The 5,842-nt window shown below is 42.3% G+C and overlaps 1 non-coding gene across 1 annotated transcript; it reads right to left on the bottom strand.

Moving 5' to 3' along the window:
* Positions 1-3,627: 3,627 nt before the first annotated feature.
* LOC147967513 (small nucleolar RNA Z247) lies at positions 3,628-3,756 on the bottom strand. Its single transcript, XR_015606892.1, has one exon. It is a non-coding gene; the product is annotated as a small nucleolar RNA Z247 (small nucleolar RNA).
* Positions 3,757-5,842: the final 2,086 nt, after the last annotated feature.

Below are 5,842 nucleotides of genomic sequence, written 5' to 3'. Positions count from 1 at the left end.
TCGCCGAGCACCTCCCCGCCACCGTCTCTCCCTCTGTAAGCCCCCCACCCCTCCCCAACCCCCTCTCTCTTTGCTTAGTTAGTAGATGATTTTAGTAGTAGTAGATGTTAATTTAGGGTTCATAGATAATGATTTTTAGAAGTAGTGGATATTAATTACTAGTAGTGATGGTAAACTAGTTGTATAATTAGCAGTAGTACATGTTAATTAGTAGTAGATGTAGTAGTTAGATATTAATTAGTAGTAGTAGATGTGCTAGTTTCTTTCTATTTATACTAAGTTTATATTTAGTAAGAACTAGTTGAATTAATAGAACTAGTTTAGTTTTAGTTGAACTAGTTAAGTTTTAGTTGAACTAGTATAGTAAGTAAATTAATAACTAGTTGAACTACTTTATTTTTAGAAAGAACTAGTTTTTTTTCTTTTTATACTAAGTTTATATTTAGTAAGAACTAGTTGAATTAATAGAACTAGTTGAACATGCCATATTTGGTGTTATTTTTTAGTTTAAGCAATTATTTCATGTTTTGGTTACACCTCCGAGTGGCCTATGTTTTGTCGGAGTGTTGATTAATTTCCGTTCCGGCAAATTTCAGGCGCTCGATATGTCCTTTTTTAGCAAAGGTCATGCCGGATTTTTTCGTGAATTCTGGCATGACTTGTGCTAGAATATGTGGGAAATATCGAGTGGCCTGGATTTTCTTTGAAAAATAATGATCTAATTTAGGTTTTTTAGTACATATATTTAATTGTACAAGTTTAATCTTTGAATTATGAACGTAGGAAATGCCGTACTGGACGACGACAGTCTTCCGGGGGAGTGCAGCTGGTGCCACGACGATCGAGGTATGTGTGACAGGTTCGTTGAGCTGGACGAAGATCGGCGCTTCAGCATTAAGCTTGAGGAGACCTTCGATGTTGAAACGGTACGCAACAACGACAAGTGTTATTTTTCATAATTAAGCATGACTTCAACTATTTCAACGTCTAATTTTCATCTTTTACAATTCGACTAGCTTATCCCATGCCATGGAAGACGCTATATCTTGGAGAGGATGGGTTTTGAAGACCATGAAAATTTTCAAACAAAGAAAATACACCTAAGGACCCATCATGATATCGATTTTGAAGTAAATCTGTATAATTCTCAGAGCGTAACCCATTTTGGTTGTCAAAATTGGGAAACACTTTGCAAAATGTATGGTTTTTATGAGGGTATGATTGTCACCATAGATCTTGGTCATCCTGACATCGAGCAAGACAATATGGACATTTGGGTCCTTGTTGATACGCTTCCGATTCTACCGCAATGTGAGTTTCTCAAACATAGTTATTAAATAATTTATATTGTTTATTTCAAAATAGTTGACAACTTATTTCCATTGACAGCTTATTTTGAATCTTCAAAGAATGTGCAGAAGATGGTAGACAAAACCCACTACACTGATGGCTCCGAATTAACTTATAAGGAGAAAAATCATCTGATTGCTTATTGTACTTTTTTTGAGAATTACAATACCTATTATCGAACTCCTCCAAATTATGGTGAATACGTGCCACTAGTGCACGTGTTGAACCACGATAACTTCTATGGAGATACCCTGGTAAGATATTTTACTATTACGACATCCGTGCATCTTTTGCATACTTCTAAAACTAGTACATCATTGCTAACTACGAAGTTATTACTATGTTTTTCAACAGAAAATCCCGATGGATTGTGTGCCTCATCTGATGTATTACAATGGTCGCCTTGAAGTTCTGAACCTACAGCCAGGTCATCCTACGGATCTCACCTGTGCATATCGAATTTCTGAAACCGGTGAACACATGCTAATCAAAGAGTGAAAAAAATGTTTGGGCATTCGTAAGGAGGTTCTTGGAAGCAACATTAAGCGAAAGGCAAGAATTGGAGACAGGATAATCTGCATTCTCCATAATGGAGAGCGAGGGGCTATCTTGTTTTTTGCTATTTTACCTTAGAGAATATAGTAGGTCCTAAGAGAATGTAGTAGGTCCTATGAGGTACAATATGTCTATTATGTGATACAATGTGTTAGAGTTGAAGATGTCAGGAGTACTTATGATTACGACTAGTGACCAATGATATGATGATGATGATGATAAGTTGTTAATGATATGATGATGATGATGATATTTATTATATTATTGGGTGAAAGAACCGCGGATTAGTTTCAAGTGAATGTCTGTCCACTTGAAACTAGTCCACACGGTTCTTTCACCCCGTGATGTAATAACTCATGATGATGTAAAAATAATTTGTAAATTCCTGTTGTATGAAAATTTATGTAAAGGTGTACGAATACAACATGAAATAAAAAAGAAATAAAATACGAAATAATAGTAGCAGCGCGGGCAGAGAGAAGTGCTACTACTAATTACCAGCAGCGCTCCTCCTGGAACTCGCTGCTACTAACTCGATTTAGCCGTAGCGTGGGTGGAGGCACGCTACTGCTATTCGTTAGCTGTAGCGCCTTATCAGTAGTGCACCACCCCGCGCTACTGATAGGTCTAAAACCTGCGCTGCTGCTAGCCTTTTCCCTAGAAGTGCTTATTTCTACTAACAGACTCGGGTGCTTGACCCCAAACATCAGAAAATACTAGCTCTAAAGGAGCACTAGATATACTTGAAGACCTAGGATACGGAAGTTGATGACTTTTAGCCTTTTGACAAGAATCACACACGGACTCACTAGTAGACTCAACGGAACATGGTAAATTATACTTCTTAAGGACTTGTTTGACTATTGGAGAGGCTGGATGACCAAGTCGATCATGCCATCTTGTTAGAGACGGCCTTGAAGCACCAAAAACTTGAATACCGGAGGAAGGAGATGAGCGAGGCGATTTCAATGGATAAAGACCACGCTCACATGGGCCGTGCAGAAGAATTTCCTTCGTTGTTGGGTCCTTAACGAAAAAAGAATGAGGGTGAATTTCCACAATAGTATTGTTATCAGAAGCAAAACGACTAGCAGAAACTAGGCTTTTGGTGGCTTGGGGAACATGAAGTATGTCGTTAAGATGAAAATTTCGAGTATGATCAAAAGAATTAACGACTGCATGACCGATGTGACTAATAGGCATACCTGCACCATTAGCTGTATGAACTTGTTCAGGACCGTTGTAGCGAGTACGTGTTGTCAGCTTGTCGAGCTCCCCTGTAATATGATCAGTTGCTCCGGTATCAAAGTACCAATTTGAGTCAATTCCATATGAAGTAGTGGCTGCTCCACCATATCTCTCTTCAGTGACATAATTTGGGTCAAAATGATACCAGCACTTATGAGCTGGATGGCCAACCTTACCACAAATCTGGCAAGTAGGCCTTTCACCTCGGGGAAGGTTCGCTCCTCCTGCTGGTCCTGGTCGTCCTCCACCGCGATTATTGTGGGGGTAGTTGTTGTTCCCGTGGTTGTAGTTGTTGCCGTAGTTGTTGTTGTTGTAGCCTCCGCGGTTGTTGTTGCCGTGGCCACCGCGGTTCCCGCCACCATTGTTTTTGCCTCCACGATTTCCTTTGCCATGTCCTCCTCGTGCAGCAAGATTTGCCGACGAATTATACTGCTGTGACCCAGAATTTTGTGACTCCAGGCACGCTTCAAAGGCAATGAACTAAGCATAAATTTCACTCAAGGAATAGGCATCGGTTCTAGCGGCAATGGATGAGACAAAAGGATTATATTTTGCATCCAATCCAGCAAGGATTTGAGAGATGAGATCATCATCTTCCATCTTCTTTCCTGCTGCTGTAAGTTCGTCCGCAATGCCCCGCATCTTCGTGAAGTACGCGGTGGCGGTCATCTCGTTCTTCCGAGTGCCAGCGAACAGGGTCCGAAGTTGGATAATTCGTGACCGGGAGACAGAGGAGTACATCTCCTCAAGGGCTGACCAGACCTGCGTGGATGTCTTCATGGAGACGACTTGAGTCAAAACTTCACGCGACAGAGAGGTCAGTAGCGAGCCAAGAACCTTCTGATCTTGGGCTATCCAGCAAGCGTACTCGGGGTTGGGCACCGTCTCGGTGCCAGATTTGTCGGCCTTCTGGACTTCAAGAGTCTTGGCCGGAGCTTCAAGCGTTCCGTCGAGATATCCGTCTAGCTGTGCAGCACGGATCGGGGGCAGGACCGTCGCCTTCCAAAGAAGGAAGTTGTCGCGCCCAAGCTTCTCGCGGGAGTTGTCGCCGAGGGTCGTCATGGGCTGAGCGGTTGAGGAAGAAGCTCCTCAGGATACGCTGAAGGGAACGAGAGACATCTAGATGCGATGAAGAAGAGAAGGCTCTAATACCATGTAAGAAACAAGAGATCGATTGATTCAGGCTTGATGTCCCTTGGGATCACCTTGCTGTATATTTATATTGCATGGATCGGTCAGAGATCGGTTACATGATAGGACACGACAGAGATCATATACAGACTAGGAAATGGCTCAAGGCCCGTATACAACATGGACTCTACGTCCTGTACACATACTATTCTAATAGACGCGGGCAACCAAACGAAATGTAGATGTTAGTTTTTTTCCCTGTTTTTCCTTAACCAGGCCCAACTGAGCAACACAGGCAATGTAGACAAATTGAGGGTGGGCAACCAAACACACCTCAATCTTGTGTGGTTCACACAATGGCGAGCTACAGTGCCAAATAATGGCGAGCGAGTACAAAGAAAAACCCAGTATGTTTCCTCTCATGGGTCAGTTAAGTCTTTGTCCCTTACTGTTTTGCTTTGGATTGGGCGGGCCATGGCCCATTTAGCCTTGTTGTAGCTCCGCCAGTGGGTCCACAAGTCTGAGAGGGAATATTACTATTTTTTGCAATATTGTGTACCTTCAATGCATTGAGGAGGCCTAGCTGCAAAAGTGAAGTATAAGAAGCTAGCTAGAGCCACTGGTAGGTAGACTAGGTTAGTTAGGCAATCAATCATTCATTTGCGCATACTGCAGATCAAAGCAGAATTATCACTCAGAGGCCGGGGATCCCCTTTTCGAAAAAAAAGCAGAATTTTCACTGGTGGCGAGCTTGCCTACCTTCTTGCACCCATGGCGTTTAACATCCTACCATGGATTAATTTTCCCTCACAGAGTATGTATGGACGGCACACCATCATGGCCATGACAGAGCTCAGACTGCCGAATTAGTCAAGGACGGTTATACTCGATCTGACCTAGGGGCATTGCTTAATATTTTCACAGAGCATAGATACCATCTAATAGATTTCGAGAGAACAAGTTTAGAAATTTGTGCGCTCTCCTCCACCATCTTAGCTGAATCTCATTACCTAACAGTTTTATTCATCTACATCTCTTTCTATTGTGCTAAGTAGTGCCACTCCAGGCCAAGGCAGATGCACCCCAAGATTCAGCATGCTACTAGTTCCAGATTTTGTATTACACTTAAGCTTCACGTAACTGTACTTGCAGACCGGTGAAAATAGCATGTAGGCTTTCCTCGTGCTCCATTATCCTCTTTTTGTTGTCTATGATCACTGCATCGTGTTTCCTTTGTGATAACAACTGTGGTGACGTGAGACAGGAGTGCACATTGCAGTTTTGATGACCCGTCAATAGTTCCCGGTGCCGTCTATTCCGTACCAGCCATGTTCATGTCTCCAATGTGCAGGAGAGGAACAAGTAATGCAAGTTTCTATACTGGGTGACTCGAATATAGAAAGGTAAATGAGAAATATGTCATTGACCATTTGCTCGGAGAAGCCGTGCTACTTATAAAAAGGGTATGGTGGTTGGTATTTGTCTTTTGGTTGGTCAAGCGCAAAGAATCCCTTTGCTTAAGAGCTCGGTCCTTGGTAGATCACCGGCTATAAGTGCT

This window comes from Triticum urartu, chromosome 5A (assembly GCF_056163025.1).
Source record: "Triticum urartu cultivar PI428250 chromosome 5A, HENAU_Tu73, whole genome shotgun sequence".
Taxonomy (NCBI): Eukaryota; Viridiplantae; Streptophyta; class Magnoliopsida; order Poales; family Poaceae; genus Triticum; species Triticum urartu.
This window is presented reverse-complemented; position numbering and strand designations above follow the sequence as displayed.